The sequence below is a fragment of the Chanodichthys erythropterus genome, chromosome 8, assembly GCF_024489055.1.
Source record: "Chanodichthys erythropterus isolate Z2021 chromosome 8, ASM2448905v1, whole genome shotgun sequence".
In the NCBI taxonomy this organism is placed as follows: domain Eukaryota; kingdom Metazoa; phylum Chordata; class Actinopteri; order Cypriniformes; family Xenocyprididae; genus Chanodichthys; species Chanodichthys erythropterus.
Window position 1 is genome coordinate 40373738 of NC_090228.1, and position 21223 is coordinate 40394960.

Genomic DNA, 21223 nt, shown 5'->3' on the forward strand with positions numbered 1-21223 from the left:
TCCCAGAGGGCAAAACGCTGGCCCGTACGGGGATCGAACCCGCGACCTTGGCGTTATTAGCACCACGCTCTAACCAACTGAGCTAACCGGCCCTGTCACGCCAGGGCTTGCTGCCCAATTTCCCAGAAATAGGCTGATGGCCCGTAACACTAATCAGACTGGCAAGATTAAAAGCTGAAAAGCACGGGCTCGTCCGGGATTTGAACCCGGGACCTCTCGCACCCTAAGCGAGAATCATACCCCTAGACCAACGAGCCGACACCGACGCCCAGCCTGCTGCTGCCTGGCTGCAAACATGGCTGTTTGCATGGCTCGAGACACAACGAGCATCGTCAAAACACGTTGACACAAAAACAATGCCAAGACAAATTGTGATGCTTTGTTTTGCGCAAAAACAAACTGAAGTTGTAATGAAGCTTGCTTGGGAGTACTCACCCTGTAAAGTTCCTCGTGGGTGCAAGCTTTCCTGACCGCACAACTCACCTCTGATAGCGAATTTCAACCTTGTGATAGCCAAGGGGATTATTTGTAATGAAGCCCATTGAAAAACCACAGCAGTGGTCTTCTGAGTGGATTCAAAATATGCCAACGGTGACGGTGGACCTAAGATGAAGAGGGAGACTCTTCCAGTGCTCAGTGAGGACAGCTAAAAAAGCCAGGTGTCTTTTAGACTTTAAGCCAGAGCGGGAAACAGAGAGGAGGAGCTGGCTGCACGACCCCAGTGACCCTAGAGGTGGCGTCTTGAGCGTCCACACACATATATTGTGGAGCACGAACAAGAAGGGCCTTAAAAATGAAAGCACAACCTTTTAATTTAACCTACAACTAAACAGTAGCCAGTGCAAAGTCACCAGCACAGAGGAAATAGGGTCTCTTTTCTTTGTGGCCATTGGAAATCCCGCCGCAGCGCCCGCACACCTGCTAGAGGTCGCTCCTCGCCGGTGTCTTTGAGAGCGATGGACACCTTTGCTCCACCGTCCAGGGGAATTAGCTCAAATGGTAGAGCGCTCGCTGCGCAAAGGAAGGGGCCCAATCTTTACGCCCGCACGCAAGCGAAAAAGACGCAGAAAACCGGAATACGCCGGCAAATTTCCCCTGCAACAATATTCGTACTATATTCCCGTGCGATATGGGGGAGTTTTAGTTACATGTGAAACAAGTCACTGTCCGCGGCCTGGGCTCGAACCCATGATCTGCGCGACAAAGTATCCAAGGACGTGCTGTCATCTGTCTAGTACATGTGTATTGTTAGGTATCCAATCAAGTGCTTAAAATGATAAATATTAATCAATATAATATGTAATAGATAACTAAATCTATGACATATAATTATATTGATTGATATTTAGTATTTTGTGTATATTATTTTAGCAGCATATTACATGTTTATGGTAAAGAAAATGAATAAAAATGTTTCTTCAAAGATGTGTTTTTTGTCTGGGATATGATTTATCAAATCAAAAGACACTTCAATTGTAAAATATTTTATTAAAATTAATACACACAAATATTGAAATGAGTACACAAACACATTAGATATTTTTAAAATAGTTTTTGAATATATCAATGTTTTTTTTATATCAACATATATATTTTTTTACAATATATTGCTTATTTAAGGACTGAGAAAGCAAAAAAACTTCTTAAGCTTTGTTTAGTCATGCTGTCTGTAAATAACAGATATTATATTATTCTTATGCTTACATGTGCAATTAAAACAGATAATGTGAAAAAAATAATGATTCTCCTTCAAATAATAAACATATATCTTACAGGTTTTCAAAATAAGAATTTTAATAACTACATGCAAACACACACAATATATACAGACAGGACAATATGAAAGGGTGGGCCCATGAAATATATACAAATATGTACAGGACAATATGAAAGGGTGGGCCCATGAAATATATACAAATATGTACAGGACAATATGAAAGGGTGGGCCCATGAAATATATACAAATATGTACAGGACAATATGAAAGGGTGGGCCCATGTAATACAAATATGTACAGGACAATATGAAAGGGTGGGCCCATGAAATATATACAAATATGTACAGGACAATATGAAAGGGTGGGCCCATGTAATACAAATATGTACAGGACAATATGAAAGGGTGGGCCCATGAAATATATACAAATATGTACAGGACAATATGAAAGGGTGGGCCCATGTAATACAAATATGTACAGGACAATATGAAAGGGTGGGCCCATGAAATATATACAAATATGTACAGGACAATATGAAAGGGTGGGCCCATGAAATATATACAAATATGTACAGGACAATATGAAAGGGTGGGCCCATGAAATAAATACAAATATGTACAGGACAATATGAAAGGGTGGGCCCATGTAATATATACAAATATGTACATGACAATATGAAAGGGTGGGCCCATGAAATATATACAAATATGTACAGGACAATATGAAAGGGTGGGCCCATGTAATATATACAAATATGTACAGGACAATATGAAAGGGTGGGCCCATGAAATATATACAAATATGTACAGGACCAGCAACATTGAACAAAGCATAAAATGGATGTCTATCAAGCTAAAGATTACAAATATTTACAAACACTAAGAAAATGGTAAGTATTTACAATTATTTACAATAGACGCATTATATTATTAATTAGATAGATTGGTCTGTACAACTCTTGTGGTAGATATAATAGATATAAATTATTTACATAGTATAATATATAGTATTTACAGGCAGGGGGTGAGTGTCCACCTCTGCACTATGGCAGTGGGTTTCCTGGCTTCTTGTGCTGGCGCTGTTCTGCCAGCCACTCCTCTAGAGATTTACCACCGGAGGAATGGGGGCAAAAAGTGGCATTCCCATAGCGGCTGTGGCCAAAATCCTTTGTTTTGGGTTGCCCACACTTACTGCACGTATTAAATGGCACACCACGAACATATTTTCTTTTGTAGGTTCCAGCGGCCTCCTCTTTAGCCCTGCGCCGCCTGTTTCTCTGTGTAAAGCGAGACACAGACACAGGGGCAATGGGAGCAGCAACAACTGGACCTGCAGGGGACACAACTGCAGAAGTACCTGCACCAGATCCCATCACAAGCGGGTTCACAATTAAGAACCCTGACAATGGCTCAAGAGCAGGCAGTGTAGGAGGAGCCGCTGGTGCAGGAGTGATAGGGCGCACTGCTGTGACACTACCAGGTCGTCTGCCTGGCCGCAGGTGAGGAGCCTGTCCCTCCCTGTTTGGAGGGAGCACAAACTCATGCTGTGGCCCAGATGTTGTGGGAGCCTCCTCTAACCTCTCCTGGGCAGGAGGGAGCTGTGTGGTGGCTACAGGGATGCGGTCCTCTGCAGCCAGGCCTTGTGTAAGAACACTCATCTCCTGGGTGTTCTGCCGCCGTTGAAACCTGCACAGACATAATTTATATTACAGTTATAATATATGACACTAATCCTTTAATACAAGGTTTTACATCTACTGTGCCTACCACTGAATGAGTGTCCTTTGGTTAAGCTCAAAAAGCTGGATTGACGTGTCATCCAGGAAGGGGCCCAATCTTTACGCCCGCACGCAAGCGAAAAAGACGCAGAAAACCGGAATACGCCGGCAAATTTCCCCTGCAACAATATTCGTACTATATTCCCGTGCGATATGGGGGAGTTTTAGTTACATGTGAAACAAGTCACTGTCCGCGGCCTGGGCTCGAACCCATGATCTGCGCGACAAAGTATCCAAGGACGTGCTGTCATCTGTCTAGTACATGTGTATTGTTAGGTATCCAATCAAGTGCTTAAAATGATAAATATTAATCAATATAATATGTAATAGATAACTAAATCTATGACATATAATTATATTGATTGATATTTAGTATTTTGTGTATATTATTTTAGCAGCATATTACATGTTTATGGTAAAGAAAATGAATAAAAATGTTTCTTCAAAGATGTGTTTTTTGTCTGGGATATGATTTATCAAATCAAAAGACACTTCAATTGTAAAATATTTTATTAAAATTAATACACACAAATATTGAAATGAGTACACAAACACATTAGATATTTTTAAAATAGTTTTTGAATATATCAATGTTTTTTTTATATCAACATATATATTTTTTTACAATCTATTGCTTATTTAAGGACTGAGAAAGCAAAAAAACTTCTTAAGCTTTGTTTAGTCATGCTGTCTGTAAATAACAGATATTATATTATTCTTATGCTTACATGTGCAATTAAAACAGATAATGTGAAAAAAATAATGATTCTCCTTCAAATAATAAACATATATCTTACAGGTTTTCAAAATAAGAATTTTAATAACTACATGCAAACACACACAATATATACAGACAGGACAATATGAAAGGGTGGGCCCATGTAATATATACAAATATGTACAGGACAATATGAAAGGGTGGGCCCATGTAATATATACAAATATGTACAGGACAATATGAAAGGGTGGGCCCATGAAATATATACAAATATGTACAGGACAATATGAAAGGGTGGGCCCATGTAATACAAATATGTACAGGACAATATGAAAGGGTGGGCCCATGAAATATATACAAATATGTACAGGACAATATGAAAGGGTGGGCCCATGAAATATATACAAATATGTACAGGACAATATGAAAGGGTGGGCCCATGAAATATATACAAATATGTACAGGACAATATGAAAGGGTGGGCCCATGTAATACAAATATGTACAGGACAATATGAAAGGGTGGGCCCATGAAATATATACAAATATGTACAGGACAATATGAAAGGGTGGGCCCATGAAATATATACAAATATGTACAGGACAATATGAAAGGGTGGGCCCATGAAATAAATACAAATATGTACAGGACAATATGAAAGGGTGGGCCCATGTAATATATACAAATATGTACATGACAATATGAAAGGGTGGGCCCATGAAATATATACAAATATGTACAGGACAATATGAAAGGGTGGGCCCATGTAATATATACAAATATGTACAGGACAATATGAAAGGGTGGGCCCATGAAATATATACAAATATGTACAGGACCAGCAACATTGAACAAAGCATAAAATGGATGTCTATCAAGCTAAAGATTACAAATATTTACAAACACTAAGAAAATGGTAAGTATTTACAATTATTTACAATAGACGCATTATATTATTAATTAGATAGATTGGTCTGTACAACTCTTGTGGTAGATATAATAGATATAAATTATTTACATAGTATAATATATAGTATTTACAGGCAGGGGGTGAGTGTCCACCTCTGCACTATGGCAGTGGGTTTCCTGGCTTCTTGTGCTGGCGCTGTTCTGCCAGCCACTCCTCTAGAGATTTACCACCGGAGGAATGGGGGCAAAAAGTGGCATTCCCATAGCGGCTGTGGCCAAAATCCTTTGTTTTGGGTTGCCCACACTTACTGCACGTATTAAATGGCACACCACGAACATATTTTCTTTTGTAGGTTCCAGCGGCCTCCTCTTTAGCCCTGCGCCGCCTGTTTCTCTGTGTAAAGCGAGACACAGACACAGGGGCAATGGGAGCAGCAACAACTGGACCTGCAGGGGACACAACTGCAGAAGTACCTGCACCAGATCCCATCACAAGCGGGTTCACAATTAAGAACCCTGACAATGGCTCAAGAGCAGGCAGTGTAGGAGGAGCCGCTGGTGCAGGAGTGATAGGGCGCACTGCTGTGACACTACCAGGTCGTCTGCCTGGCCGCAGGTGAGGAGCCTGTCCCTCCCTGTTTGGAGGGAGCACAAACTCATGCTGTGGCCCAGATGTTGTGGGAGCCTCCTCTAACCTCTCCTGGGCAGGAGGGAGCTGTGTGGTGGCTACAGGGATGCGGTCCTCTGCAGCCAGGCCTTGTGTAAGAACACTCATCTCCTGGGTGTTCTGCCGCCGTTGAAACCTGCACAGACATAATTTATATTACAGTTATAATATATGACACTAATCCTTTAATACAAGGTTTTACATCTACTGTGCCTACCACTGAATGAGTGTCCTTTGGTTAAGCTCAAAAAGCTGGATTGACGTGTCATCCATCAGCGGTCGACTGCTCAGCACCAGTTCTCTGATGTGATGGTAGTCTGCCAAGATTTTGGTCCATCGAGGAATGCGGACACCAGCCTTCTTACTCGGGGACTTATGGACTTCACACAGCTTGATGCACATGGCCTCGACCAAGCGGCTGGTGTTGGGCCACTGAGCTGGCCCGCCTGGATGGCCGATCAAGCACCTCTTCACGCTCTCCACCCCTGGGGTCACTCTGGTGCCTTTAGGGGCCTTGAAGCGGCCCTGTGTGAGCTTGGCCTGATGTCTGGGCTGATACTGAATCCTGGCCTTGTCTCCAGCAGCAAGAGCACTCCAGAGGCAGATAATCTCTCTCACCTGCTGCTCATCCAAGTAAGGGGCTTGACGGAGGTCCACCAAATATCCAGCCAAATTCTGAACTTTGTCCCAGCCAGCAACACCATCGGGCCCAAGAACTGGTGCCTACAAAATGTATTCATTAATATATACAAAATGTCATAATTTAGAGCATAAAATATTCTGATTAAGCTATACTAACTTGAGCCTGGTCTGTTGCACTGCTCCCTGTAGATGGTGCAGGGCCAGATGATGCAGCCAGCTGGTCTGGAGCCTGAGGTGGCTGTTGTGACAGCCCTGAGACTGTGACAGGAGGAGGAGGAGGCTGCCCATCTCTGTCACGAGATGTGGATGGCTGAGGTGAGAGGGATGGTGTTGCAGGAGTCTGAAGGGGAGAGGCCTGAGGTGGACTGGTCCAGGGAGAGCTGGAGGAGTCATCCTCTGTCAACACTGGCACTGTGATGTCCTCAGTGTCTTCCTCCACAAAGCCCTCATCCTGGACCTCCTCATCATCAATCTGGTCAACCAGCCTGTCCTCCTCAGCTGGGTTCTCAATCACAGTCAGTGTTCTTCCGGTCTGGCTGTACAGATACTCAATACCCAGCAATTCACCTGAAAAAGAAAATTTTAATGAGCACAGAATTTAAAATACATTTTTGTACTGGTAATAATATTTATTGTTTGAATTTGATTCTTGCCTGTGTAAACCCCAGGAGGGTGATAGCGCTCATCCAAGGGCTTCCCCAGAACCCTGCGGCTGAGCTGGTCCACAGCCTCCCTCAGAGCACTGCCATAGCTCCTCAGAGTGGATTGCCCCTTTACTGCCTCCTCCATTCGGTCTTCATTCCACCGCATCAGGCCTTCCAGGAGGTAGGCCTGAAAGTGGGCATCGCTGGCACTGGTTCCTATCATTTCAACAATAAATAATTAATGTACAATTTGTTTGCCAAAGAAAATGGCTTGAGTACTTTTGCGATTTACCAGAGAAGTGTTAACCCACCTGGGATGAAGCGGTTTAAGTGGAGGTGGAACGACTCCAGGGAGGTAGAGCCACGTGCGCACCGATAACAGCAGAGCTCCACACTGCCCTTCTTCAGTGTGCCCGTCTTGATATACAGAGGGAAGCCCTCTGGGTCCTGAATACAGGCAATGTGTCTCTGCTGGTCTTTCCAGATTTGCTGGATGCGCTCATGGTCTAGCAGTGGAACTCCCAGGGTGTCCTTTCCTCCCTCACTGTCAAACTGATCAATGAGCGCCTTGATCAGTCTTGTGGTCTCCTCCACTCCCCTGGTCCTCCTCCGGCAGTGCAACGCCAACTCCCTCCTGCTGATCCGCGCACACAGTGCCTTTTCTGATAGCAGGCCCATCTGTCTCGCCAGTAGCTCACCCTGCTTAGCCAGCCGAAGAGCAGCAACATCCTCAGCATCCCATTCAAAAATGCACCTGGAGAGACGTGCCATAAAGATGCCATAGAGTGGATGAGCCTCCGTGGTGACTCCCGCCGCGAACCGCCGCATGAAGTGCCAGATGTCAAGGCGCACTTGGAGCTCATTCCACTCTGAAAACATGGCCTTGATCTGTGACTGGCCATATGGGCTGCAGCAGTCTCGGTCCACGTACATGATAGCCGGTGGTGCTACTCCAGCCTGCCTGTAGCGCTTCATGAGCCCTGCTGCCATGGGCCACAGTCCGTGACCCTCTGCGGCTGTGAGCACGGACACCAGGACTTGGCCATGCTCATTGCCCACATTTGTACTCCAGGCAGCAGTGTTAGCTGCAGCACCAGCAAGTTTTTTGGTAACCTGTGAGGTAAAATAAATGTAACATAAGCTGTATGCACATTCACAACAATCATTAAAATAAATAACTCTATCTTACTTTTTTTGTAGAGTCCATCTTGAGGACAGAACCAAAAACAGATGTTATTTTGGCCTTGATCTCATCCAGCCGCATCAGCACATCCCTGGCATACACTGCCAACAGCCACTTGGGCTTAGGGAGGGCAGGTAAGGGTGGTGGCTCTGCGAACACAGGAGGGGGGATGACGGTGGACCTGGTGAAGGGTTCACAGGCAGTCAGGTACTGCAGCACACGCTGTGTCCACGCCTCGCTGTGCTCCTCACTCAGCTTTTTATAAAGCTGAGTCACACTGTTGCCCAGGGTCCTCTCCCTCATCATCCTGAGCACCCGGTAGTCACAGGAGTACCTACAGAGAGTACAATAATGCCACTAAATGTCATGAATTACTCAAAATATTTTAGTATATAAATGTATACATAAGTGAAGCAATAAAATATATTCCAAATATATGTGTATCTTCTACTTTCATTATACAGGGTAGCTCAAGGTTTTGTCTTGTAAAAGTTAAGACCTTTTTAAGACTTATTAATGCCACTTAGAATCAAATTTAATGCCAAGATTGCCGGCAAAAGGCCAATATTCTGTATAAATTGTATAAAATCTGTATTAAAATCTAGTACAGGTGAAATAACTCCAGTTCTGCATTTCAAATACTTACTAAATAAAAGGGTGACAAGATATTCGTAAAACCTCTATTGATAAAATTTGTTGCTAAGTAAATTCACAAAATTCACATCCAACTCTCAAAAAACAGACTTCTCTGTTGTTACTTACAAAGTAATGATCTATAATATGTTTTTGGCAAGTATAAGACTAAAAAAAAACAGGACTTAGATGTCCTAATTTGACAATTTATGACCTACATGAACAAAATTTAAAACCTGTTTATACAATTTAATACTTTTAAGACCTTGTGGCTGCCCTGTTATAATTGTGTAATACCTGTATGTCAGCAAAGCAGGGAACTGACAGCGATGCCCCATATCCAGCTGTCCCAGGATGTCTTCAGACCAGGCAGGATACTTCTTTTTGCACCGCTTGCACTCCAGGTACTCTGTGGCGAGGTCATACCACCCATCTATGTCCAGGACCTTGCGCACAGTGCGGTAGAGGCCAGCAGCAGTCAGTTTGTGGTTACTGCAGGCCGGCTGGACACAGACAAGTGGAATGGACCACATCTTCAGTGGCATCCAAAGAAAAAGAGGGCGGCAGAAAAAGAGGTCAGGAGAGGCGGGAGGCTGGGCGTGGATGAGCGGTGGCTGGGGAGGATACCACCAGAGCTTCAGCTGTGGGACCAGGTCTGGCTTTCCTGTTTTGGCACTGGCTCTGAACAGAGTCTTCCTGATCCAGTCCTGTTGGAAATGCGGAAGGTGCTCGTTCCAGTGGACAGGGAGCTCAGTTGGCGGCTGGAACACTGGCTCAGGTCTCCACATGGCTGGAGGTGTAGGGGCAGGAGCCTCTGAGGCAAAAGTGGCTGGAGCTTATATAGAAAAAACATACAATTAGTTTTAGTTATTTAAAGATTGTCACTGCTGTCTTAGTAATGAGCTACAACTACAACCCACCCACCCAGCACTGATGGACAGCAACTACAGTTACTACAATTAGTACAAAATGTTTACTGCATGATTAATAGTTAGCCATAATGGTGAAATGAGTTATACTGGTGTTATGAAGCAAGAGGTAAATATCAGCAGCTTTTTCAGCATGATTACCATTAAATCAAATATAGAGAGGAAAGTGAGATGGGATTATATGAGTATAAAGAAAAGCAGCCCCAAGACACATAATCTACTGTGAGCCCCTCTAATAACTACAACATTCAGTCACCACACTTACAACCGGGGGAGAGCAAGGGATGTGGGATGTTTAGGAGAGAGGAGAATGAGTGTTAGTCTGCGATTATAACAAAAATAGCAAGTAAACATATTTTACATACACCTTTACATTTCCTTATTGTTTTGAAGAGGTGCACTCAAAGAATGCATGTTGCTCGAGACTTGATATGTGACATTTCTCTGTACAGTAAAATAAAAAAAAACATTTGGACATAAACACAGAATTTATATTATAACAGATCTGTATTTGAAATATCTGTTTAGTATAACACACCTTTAGGAAGTTGCTCTTCAGCTTGGGAGGCAACAGTTACCATCTCCAGATCATCATCCTCCACAAAGAAGTCACCTGCAGCTGTGTCTGTAAAATAACATTAACATTAAACACACACACAAGCACATATTAACAATACACCTGTACGCAGTGAAGCATGTACTCACCAGAGGAGAAGAGCTGTCTCCGGGCTGCAGGTTTTGATGGTGAGGGAAAACGTGGGACCGCAGCTGATGTTGAGAAAGGTATATTTTAGATTAATTAGCAAAAACTGTTTTCTTTTTTTTTCTGTACAGTTCACTCTAGTACTTACGAGGTTTAACTGGAGACATCAGTTTTTTTGCCAACAGTGAACCAGACAGAGGTTTTTCAAGAGCCAACAGGCCCTTCACAGTGGCACTCAGGTGTACCCCAGTCTGTGTGGCAGCAGGTGGAGGCACTGACAGTGAGGCAGTGGTGTCAGGCCCTTTTGGTGCAGCTGAAGCCTGCCTTTTCTGTACATAGGCCTTGAAGATGGCCATGTTGGTGTTGGGCCTGGCTTTTGCCTTCTTCAAGTAGGTGATGAGGGCCCGGGCCTCCTTGCTTTGGTCCTCATACACCTCCTTCATAGACCTCCCCCGGAAGTCTCCAAACTCCACCATTAGACACCCCTGGTCTCCAGTCTCCCGAGCCGCTGCCATCATGCCCTGTTTCTTTTTGTACACCTCAACCTCTTCCCCTATCTCCTTGATCTGGGAGGTGTACCTGAGGAACAGATGTTTGTTTGAAGAGAGCGGGTTGTCCCTCTCCTCCTCCCCAGCAATGCTGACGACCAGGTACACAGCATACCCCAGCGAGTTCTCCAGCAGCCACCGGAACCGCTGGCCCTGGTATTTACCAAACTGGAGCTTGCAGTGAGCCAGCACCAAGAACTGGTCACCAGGATCCCCTCCATTCTCCCTAACAAAAGCAGTGGCCTCGGCCAGCACCTCCTCTTTACACCTGGCTCTCCCAGACACCACGGTCTCACTCCGATTCGCCTCCTCAGTTGGCCCCATAAGGAGACGATCCAGAGAGGATGTTCTACGGAACACTGGGTACGCATACATAATCTGAAATAAAACATAAGTAAATAAAAGTGTGGGTTACATTTAGAGACATTATAGTTTTAAAATAATAATAAGTATCATAATGCATTGGATTTATATATCACTTCTAGAAGATATAGGAGTATTAAGACTTCCACATCACGTTTTAGAGACAGTACTTACCCTCTGGTTATCAGATATCTGAACTTGCACTGAGTGCTAGTAGCACTTTATTAACTGTATGTATTGAGTGTTGTATTTATGTTTGAGAGTTGTACCAAGACAAATTCCTATCAACTGTGTTGACATGGCAATAAATTTATTGAAGTGAATTGAATTCTCAGCATTCAAAGAACTTAAAATATTGATTAATTCCAAAATACCACAGCTGCCCTGGGGCAGTAAGTAATACTAGAGAGTAAATACTATAAAATATAATATCATTATGTTTAACTGTGTATTGTATCATGTGTAAATAGAAATCACTGTCTTGACAGCGAACCCGCCCAAAAGCAATTTACCGCCATATTTTAAGCGGGATGTAAATTCACTATTATTTTATGCAAAAAATATTAAATAAAAAGAATTATATACAATCTTTACGTTGCTTTAACACCATATATCATGTGCAGACCATCCCGTAATTTGTAGTCATATCAATAGTGGGGCGAACAACAAATGAAGCGCAATTTAGGCGGGCATTTATGCATAAAATATTATTTTACTGGGCTGTAAAAGATTTTACTTTTATTTAAAATATTAAGATATACTATAAAATATATACGGATACGGATTTTGGTAAGTAAGTTAGTACTGTATTTTTTAATATAAGTTAGTTACCTTCAGATGTTCATGTTTATTTCGAGTTGTAACGTAACTAGTAAAGCGCCCGCGCCCCCACCCCTTCGGATATACACGATTCACATAAATAACATATTTTGATTTCAGAACGGCGAATTTCGCCGAAAATAATAATTCAATAATAATTAAAACATAGCCTTACCCAAAGCTGTTAGATAACGTTACCTATTGCAATGCAAAGATGACAATAATAACGGTCATAAGTACGTTAATCAATAGGAGAGAAACGCGATTGGTCAAAACAAAGTAAGCCACGGGAGAGAAACGTGATTGGTCAAAAGTAAGCCACAGCAGAGGAACGTGATTGGTCAAAAGTAAGCCACCTCAGCAGAGAAACGCGATTGGTCAAAAGTAAGCCACAGCAGAGAAACGCGATTGGTCAAAAGTAAGCCACAGCAGAGAAACGTGATTGGTCAAAAGTAAGCCACAGCAGAGAAACGTGATTGGTCAAAAGTAAGCCACAGCAGAGAAACGTGATTGGCTCATGTGGGCTTACTTTGGGCTTACTTTGGCTCAATCGGTAGGAAGCAGTAGGCGCAAGCGAGAGGTAGCGGGATCGATGCCCGCATTCTCCAGGTGGCGCCCTGCCCTTTTACGCTCACTTCCCTGTTGGGACAGTCTGCGCTTTTATGGCACGATGGGGCACTCCCTGGATGAGCTCTTGAGGCTCGCTGCTGCTGAAAAGTTTTTCGGACGGGGTCCTGCTCACATTCGTGGCAAAAGCAGGTCCCACCGAGATTTGAACTCGGATCGCTGGATTCAGAGTCCAGAGTGCTAACCATTACACCATGGAACCTCGGCCACAACTGCCTCCGGGCAGGGGGCCGCAGAGAATGAAGTAAATTCAGCCTAGAAGCGCCATAGCAAAGAGCCAGTGAAGGCTTTGCCGTTTAAGCCCATGTTTCCCCGCTTCGGTTTGAGAATGCCAATCTCGCCGCCTCTTTACAGTTACGCTAGCAGTTGCGCAGCGCCTCTGTTTTTCTCCCCCTGCCGAAAAAGGGACACAAAGGTTCCACCGAGATTTGAACTCGGATCACTGGATTCAAAGTCCAGAGTGCTAACCATTACACCATGGAACCACCGCTCTCCGAGCGATACGTCTGAGAGGCGGGCAGCAGCGTGGCTAGGTGGAGGCGTTTGGTCACTGGACCCTCTCGACCAAAAACACACAGTCGTGGCTTCACTGCCGAAACCCGGGATCGAACCAGGGACCTTTAGATCTTCAGTCTATCGCTCTCCCAACTGAGCTATTTCGGCCAGGTCCGTGTGCGGTCTGGCCGGCGGGGATTTCAGTGAGACCGCAGGTCACTTGCGACAAGCGCAAAGCTGAAGGTCCCAGAGGGCAAAACGCTGGCCCGTACGGGGATCGAACCCGCGACCTTGGCGTTATTAGCACCACGCTCTAACCAACTGAGCTAACCGGCCCTGTCACGCCAGGGCTTGCTGCCCAATTTCCCAGAAATAGGCTGATGGCCCGTAACACTAATCAGACTGGCAAGATTAAAAGCTGAAAAGCACGGGCTCGTCCGGGATTTGAACCCGGGACCTCTCGCACCCTAAGCGAGAATCATACCCCTAGACCAACGAGCCGACACCGACGCCCAGCCTGCTGCTGCCTGGCTGCAAACATGGCTGTTTGCATGGCTCGAGACACAACGAGCATCGTCAAAACACGTTGACACAAAAACAATGCCAAGACAAATTGTGATGCTTTGTTTTGCGCAAAAACAAACTGAAGTTGTAATGAAGCTTGCTTGGGAGTACTCACCCTGTAAAGTTCCTCGTGGGTGCAAGCTTTCCTGACCGCACAACTCACCTCTGATAGCGAATTTCAACCTTGTGATAGCCAAGGGGATTATTTGTAATGAAGCCCATCGAAAAACCACAGCAGTGGTCTTCTGAGTGGATTCAAAATATGCCAACGGTGACGGTGGACCTAAGATGAAGAGGGAGACTCTTCCAGTGCTCAGTGAGGACAGCTAAAAAAGCCAGGTGTCTTTTAGACTTTAAGCCAGAGCGGGAAACAGAGAGGAGGAGCTGGCTGCACGACCCCAGTGACCCTAGAGGTGGCGTCTTGAGCGTCCACACACATATATTGTGGAGCACGAACAAGAAGGGCCTTAAAAATGAAAGCACAACCTTTTAATTAAACCTACAACTAAACAGTAGCCAGTGCAAAGTCACCAGCACAGAGGAAATAGGGTCTCTTTTCTTTGTGGCCATTGGAAATCCCGCCGCAGCGCCCGCACACCTGCTAGAGGTCGCTCCTCGCCGGTGTCTTTGAGAGCGATGGACACCTTTGCTCCACCGTCCAGGGGAATTAGCTCAAATGGTAGAGCGCTCGCTTAGCATGCGAGAGGTAGCGGGATCGATGCCCGCATTCTCCAGGTGGCGCCCTGCCCTTTTACGCTCACTTCCCTGTTGGGACAGTCTGCGCTTTTATGGCACGATGGGGCACTCCCTGGATGAGCTCTTGAGGCTCGCTGCTGCTGAAAAGTTTTTCGGACGGGGTCCTGCTCACATTCGTGGCAAAAGCAGGCCCCTCCGAGATTTGAACTCGGATCGCTGGATTCAGAGTCCAGAGTGCTAACCATTACACCATGGAACCTCGGCCACAACTGCCTCCGGGCAGGGGGCCGCAGAGAATGAAGTAAATTCAGCCTAGAAGCGCCATAGCAAAGAGCCAGTGAAGGCTTTGCCGTTTAAGCCCATGTTTCCCCGCTTCGGTTTGAGAATCCCAATCTCGCCGCCTCTTTACAGTTATGCTGGGGAAGCCCTTGGATGAGCGCTATCACCCTCCTGGGGTTTACACAGGCAAGAATCAAATTCAAACAATAAATATTATTACCAGTACAAAAATGTATTTTAAATTCTGTGCTCATTAAAATTTTCTTTTTCAGGTGAATTGCTGGGTATTGAGTATCTGTACAGCCAGACCGGAAGAACACTGACTGTGATTGAGAACCCAGCTGAGGAGGACAGGCTGGTTGACCAGATTGATGATGAGGAGGTCCAGGATGAGGGCTTTGTGGAGGAAGACACTGAGGACATCACAGTGCCAGTGTTGACAGAGGATGACTCCTCCAGCTCTCCCTGGACCAGTCCACCTCAGGCCTCTCCCCTTCAGACTCCTGCAACACCATCCCTCTCACCTCAGCCATCCACATCTCGTGACAGAGATGGGCAGCCTCCTCCTCCTCCTGTCACAGTCTCAGGGCTGTCACAACAGCCACCTCAGGCTCTAGACCAGCTGGCTGCATCATCTGGCCCTGCACCATCTACAGGGAGCAGTGCAACAGACCAGGCTCAAGTTAGCTTAGATTAAGTTAGCTTAATCAGAATATTTTATGCTCTAAATTATGACATTTTGTATATATTAATGAATACATTTTGTAGGCACCAGTTCTTGGGCCCGATGGTGTTGCTGGCTGGGACAAAGTTCAGAATTTGGCTGGATATTTGGTGGACCTCCGTCAAGCCCCTTACTTGGATGAGCAGCAGGTGAGAGAGATTATCTGCCTCTGGAGTGCTCTTGCTGCTGGAGACAAGGCCAGGATTCAGTATCAGCCCAGACATCAGGCCAAGCTCACACAGGGCCGCTTCAAGGCCCCTAAAGGCACCAGAGTGACCCCAGGGGTGGAGAGCGTGAAGAGGTGCTTGATCGGCCATCCAGGCGGGCCAGCTCAGTGGCCCAACACCAGCTGCTTGGTCGAGGCCATGTGCATCAAGCTGTGTGAAGTCCATAAGTCCCCGAGTAAGAAGGCTGGTGTCCGCATTCCTCGATGGACCAAAATCTTGGCAGACTACCATCACATCAGAGAACTGGTGCTGAGCAGTCGACCGCTGATGGATGACACGTCAATCCAGCTTTTTGAGCTTAACCAAAGGACACTCATTCAGTGGTAGGCACAGTAGATGTAAAACCTTGTATTAAAGGATTAGTGTCATATATTATAACTGTAATATAAATTATGTCTGTGCAGGTTTCAACGGCGGCAGAACACCCAGGAGATGAGTGTTCTTACACAAGGCCTGGCTGCAGAGGACCGCATCCCTGTAGCCACCACACAGCTCCCTCCTGCCCAGGAGAGGTTAGAGGAGGCTCCCACAACATCTGGGCCACAGCATGAGTTTGTGCTCCCTCCAAACAGGGAGGGACAGGCTCCTCACCTGCGGCCAGGCAGACGACCTGGTAGTGTCACAGCAGTGCGCCCTATCACTCCTGCACCAGCGGCTCCTCCTACACTGCCTGCTCTTGAGCCATTGTCAGGGTTCTTAATTGTGAACCCGCTTGTGATGGGATCTGGTGCAGGTACTTCTGCAGTTGTGTCCCCTGCAGGTCCAGTTGTTGCTGCTCCCATTGCCCCTGTGTCTGTGTCTCGCTTTACACAGAGAAACAGGCGGCGCAGGGCTAAAGAGGAGGCCGCTGGAACCTACAAAAGAAAATATGTTCGTGGTGTGCCATTTAATACGTGCAGTAAGTGTGGGCAACCCAAAACAAAGGATTTTGGCCACAGCCGCTATGGGAATGCCACTTTTTGCCCCCATTCCTCCGGTGGTAAATCTCTAGAGGAGTGGCTGGCAGAACAGCGCCAGCACAAGAAGCCAGGAAACCCACTGCCATAGTGCAGAGGTGGACACTCACCCCCTGCCTGTAAATACTATATATTATACTATGTAAATAATTTATATCTATTATATCTACCACAAGAGTTGTACAGACCAATCTATCTAATTAATAATATAATGCGTCTATTGTAAATAATTGTAAATACTTACCATTTTCTTAGTGTTTGTAAATATTTGTAATCTTTAGCTTGATAGACATCCATTTTATGCTTTGTTCAATGTTGCTGGTCCTGTACATATTTGTATATATTTCATGGGCCCACCCTTTCATATTGTCCTGTACATATTTGTATATATTTCATGGGCCCACCTTTTCATATTGTCCTGTACATATTTGTATATATTACATGGGCCCACCCTTTCATATTGTCCTGTACATATTTGTATATATTACATGGGCCCACCTTTTCATATTGTCATGTACATATTTGTATATATTTCATGGGCCCACCCTTTCATATTGTCCTGTACATATTTGTATATATTACATGGGCCCACCCTTTCATATTGTCATGTACATATTTGTATATATTACATGGGCCCACCCTTTCATATTGTCCTGTACATATTTGTATTTATTTCATGGGCCCACCCTTTCATATTGTCCTGTACATATTTGTATATATTTCATGGGCCCACCCTTTCATATTGTCCTGTACATATTTGTATATATTTCATGGGCCCACCCTTTCATATTGTCCTGTACATATTTGTATATATTACATGGGCCCACCCTTTCATATTGTCCTGTACATATTTGTATTTATTTCATGGGCCCACCCTTTCATATTGTCCTGTACATATTTGTATATATTTCATGGGCCCACCCTTTCATATTGTCCTGTACATATTTGTATATATTTCATGGGCCCACCCTTTCATATTGTCCTGTACATATTTGTATATATTTCATGGGCCCACCCTTTCATATTGTCCTGTACATATTTGTATATATTACATGGGCCCACCCTTTCATATTGTCCTGTCTGTATATATTGTGTGTGTTTGCATGTAGTTATTAAAATTCTTATTTTGAAAACCTGTAAGATATATGTTTATTATTTGAAGGAGAATCATTCATTATTTTTTTCACATTATCTGTTTTAATTGCACATGTAAGCATAAGAATAATATAATATCTGTTATTTACAGACAGCATGACTAAACAAAGCTTAAGAAGTTGTTTTGCTTTCTCAGTCCTTAAATAAGCAATATATTGTAAAAAAATATATATATTGATAAAAAAAAAACATTGATATATTCAAAAACTATTTTAAAAATATCTAATGTGTTTGTGTACTCATTTCAATATTTGTGTGTATTAATTTTAATAAAATATTTTACAATTGAAGTGTCTTTTGATTTGATAAATCATATCCCAGACAAAAAACACATCTTTGAAGAAACATTTTTATTCATTTTCTTTACCATAAACATGTAATATGCTGCTAAAATAATATACACAAAATACTAAATATCAATCAATATAATTATATGTCATAGATTTAGTTATCTATTACATATTATATTGATTAATATTTATCATTTTAAGCACTTGATTGGATACCTAACAATACACATGTACTAGACAGATGACAGCACGTCCTTGGATACTTTGTCGCGCAGATCATGGGTTCGAGCCCAGGCCGCGGACAGTGACTTGTTTCACATGTAACTAAAACTCCCCCATATCGCACGGGAATATAGTACGAATATTGTTGCAGGGGAAATTTGCCGGCGTATTCCGGTTTTCTGCGTCTTTTTCGCTTGCGTGCGGGCGTAAAGATTGGGCCCCTTCCTTTGCGCAGCGAGCGCTCTACCATTTGAGCTAATTCCCCTGGACGGTGGAGCAAAGGTGTCCATCGCTCTCAAAGACACCGGCGAGGAGCGACCTCTAGCAGGTGTGCGGGCGCTGCGGCGGGATTTCCAATGGCCACAAAGAAAAGAGACCCTATTTCCTCTGTGCTGGTGACTTTGCACTGGCTACTGTTTAGTTGTAGGTTTAATTAAAAGGTTGTGCTTTCATTTTTAAGGCCCTTCTTGTTCTTTCTCCACAATATATGTGTGTGGACGCTCAAGACGCCACCTCTAGGGTCACTGGGGTCGTGCAGCCAGCTCCTCCTCTCTGTTTCCCGCTCTGGCTTAAAGTCTAAAAGACACCTGGCTTTTTTAGCTGTCCTCACTGAGCACTGGAAGAGTCTCCCTCTTCATCTTAGGTCCACCGTCACCGTTGGCATATTTTGAATCCACTCAGAAGACCACTGCTGTGGTTTTTCAATGGGCTTCATTACAAATAATCCCCTTGGCTATCACAAGGTTGAAATTCGCTATCAGAGGTGAGTTGTGCGGTCAGGAAAGCTTGCACCCACGAGGAACTTTACAGGGTGAGTACTCCCAAGCAAGCTTCATTACAACTTCAGTTTGTTTTTGCGCAAAACAAAGCATCACAATTTGTCTTGGCATTGTTTTTGTGTCAACGTGTTTTGACGATGCTCGTTGTGTCTCGAGCCATGCAAACAGCCATGTTTGCAGCCAGGCAGCAGCAGGCTGGGCGTCGGTGTCGGCTCGTTGGTCTAGGGGTATGATTCTCGCTTAGGGTGCGAGAGGTCCCGGGTTCAAATCCCGGACGAGCCCGTGCTTTTCAGCTTTTAATCTTGCCAGTCTGATTAGTGTTACGGGCCATCAGCCTATTTCTGGGAAATTGGGCAGCAAGCCCTGGCGTGACAGGGCCGGTTAGCTCAGTTGGTTAGAGCGTGGTGCTAATAACGCCAAGGTCGCGGGTTCGATCCCCGTACGGGCCAGCGTTTTGCCCTCTGGGACCTTCAGCTTTGCGCTTGTCGCAAGTGACCTGCGGTCTCACTGAAATCCCCGCCGGCCAGACCGCACACGGACCTGGCCGAAATGGCGGTACCTGACAACCACAAGTCTGTAAAATCAATCCAATAGTATACCGAGTTCCATCTTTTAAAAAACCAATTAAATTACGAAGTCCATTTTTGGCCGTTTAATGATATTGCACGATCCATTTTTCAGAAACCAATCACCGCACGTAGTCCATTTTTGTCCATCTTTGAGCGCATTTCATCCAATCCAATTAAGTTACGAACTCCATTTTGGCAGTCCAATGAAATTGCAAGGTCGATGTTTCATACACCAATTACCGCACGTAGTCCATTTTTGTCAATCTCTCCAAAGTATGTTATTTTATATTTTGTTAATAAGACGGCATACGTTTTTTGTATTTTGTGAATAGCAAGATTGGCTCCGTAAAATTAGCCCTAGATTACCTCAGCTGTCATAATTCAGTCAACTGGATCAGGTAACGTTAACTGTCATTGATGTGTAAACCTAACAGCTATATATTTGTAATGTAAATAGTTTTGTCCGGTGTTGTCTGACTTGGTGTAACTTCAGTTAGCAAACCTTTTTTTTTTTACCTAACTTACTTGTAATTACACATGATAGTATAGTTAGTATGATAGATATGATAGTGACGTAAATCTTATAGTATGTCTTCTTTTGTTTACTAGGAATAGACTACTGTAACATTACCATTAAATTAAACTGGCATAAAATGTAACTGTTAATGTTAACCCTCTTATTATTCTCTCTGAAAATGTAGTAGGCATCCCCAGGTGAAAAAATACTATAGTAATTTATAGTAAATACTATAGTGTTTTTGAACCATACTATAGTAAAGTACTTGAATTAATTTACTGTGGTAATTCTATAGTTGCTGTGGTAATATAACAACTGTAGTAATGTAAATCAATTACTAGTACTAGGTTTTCTACAATTATAGGGTATATTATACTACAATATAGTTTACTGTAGTAAAAACTAAAGCATATTACAGTATTTATAACAGTTTATCAATTCACTATAGTTAATACTACAGTATGTTGTAGCATTCATTAACAAAGTGTTGTAAATACTATAAAATATACAATATAATATAGTAGCCTATGGTTCAAAAACACTATAGTACTGTAGTATTTTTTCACCTGGGTCTGAACACAGAAAATAAATTTGTATAATGTTGATTAAATTTTGGGTGTTTTGTTTAACTTGTTTAATACCACATAACTGTGGTATTCCCGGTCAAAAATGACCAATCGTTAGAAGTGAATGGATGAGTACAATATGTTTATAAAATTGAGTTCAGGCACATGCCCTTATTAGATGGACACAGCTGAAATAGCACAATATCTGAGTATTTGTTTTAGTCAAAATAATCCATACATTATGCTTTTTTTACTCAAAAAGGAGGCCATAAATACAGGCCATAAATAGCAAACAGAAGTTCAAA

The 21223-nt window shown here is 43.7% G+C and overlaps 11 non-coding genes across 11 annotated transcripts; 3 read left to right on the forward strand and 8 right to left on the reverse strand.

Annotated features, from left to right (window-relative positions):
- Positions 1–18: 18 nt before the first annotated feature.
- On the reverse strand, positions 19–92 carry trnai-aau (transfer RNA isoleucine (anticodon AAU)). Its single transcript has one exon. It is a non-coding gene; the product is annotated as a tRNA-Ile (tRNA).
- A 93-nt stretch (positions 93–185) lies between these two features.
- On the reverse strand, positions 186–257 carry trnap-agg (transfer RNA proline (anticodon AGG)). The gene has a single exon. It is a non-coding gene; the product is annotated as a tRNA-Pro (tRNA).
- A 12752-nt stretch (positions 258–13009) lies between these two features.
- trnaq-cug (transfer RNA glutamine (anticodon CUG)) lies at positions 13010–13081 on the reverse strand. Its single transcript has one exon. It is a non-coding gene; the product is annotated as a tRNA-Gln (tRNA).
- Positions 13082–13292: 211 nt separating this feature from the next.
- Positions 13293–13364, reverse strand: trnaq-uug (transfer RNA glutamine (anticodon UUG)). Its single transcript has one exon. It is a non-coding gene; the product is annotated as a tRNA-Gln (tRNA).
- A 105-nt stretch (positions 13365–13469) lies between these two features.
- trnaf-gaa (transfer RNA phenylalanine (anticodon GAA)) lies at positions 13470–13542 on the reverse strand. The gene has a single exon. It is a non-coding gene; the product is annotated as a tRNA-Phe (tRNA).
- Positions 13543–13636: 94 nt separating this feature from the next.
- trnai-aau (transfer RNA isoleucine (anticodon AAU)) lies at positions 13637–13710 on the reverse strand. The gene has a single exon. It is a non-coding gene; the product is annotated as a tRNA-Ile (tRNA).
- A 93-nt stretch (positions 13711–13803) lies between these two features.
- On the reverse strand, positions 13804–13875 carry trnap-agg (transfer RNA proline (anticodon AGG)). The gene has a single exon. It is a non-coding gene; the product is annotated as a tRNA-Pro (tRNA).
- Positions 13876–14599: 724 nt separating this feature from the next.
- On the forward strand, positions 14600–14672 carry trnaa-agc (transfer RNA alanine (anticodon AGC)). Its single transcript has one exon. It is a non-coding gene; the product is annotated as a tRNA-Ala (tRNA).
- Positions 14673–14821: 149 nt separating this feature from the next.
- Positions 14822–14893, reverse strand: trnaq-cug (transfer RNA glutamine (anticodon CUG)). Its single transcript has one exon. It is a non-coding gene; the product is annotated as a tRNA-Gln (tRNA).
- Positions 14894–19476: 4583 nt separating this feature from the next.
- trnap-agg (transfer RNA proline (anticodon AGG)) lies at positions 19477–19548 on the forward strand. The gene has a single exon. It is a non-coding gene; the product is annotated as a tRNA-Pro (tRNA).
- A 93-nt stretch (positions 19549–19641) lies between these two features.
- trnai-aau (transfer RNA isoleucine (anticodon AAU)) lies at positions 19642–19715 on the forward strand. The gene has a single exon. It is a non-coding gene; the product is annotated as a tRNA-Ile (tRNA).
- The last annotated feature ends 1508 nt before the right edge of the window (positions 19716–21223 follow it).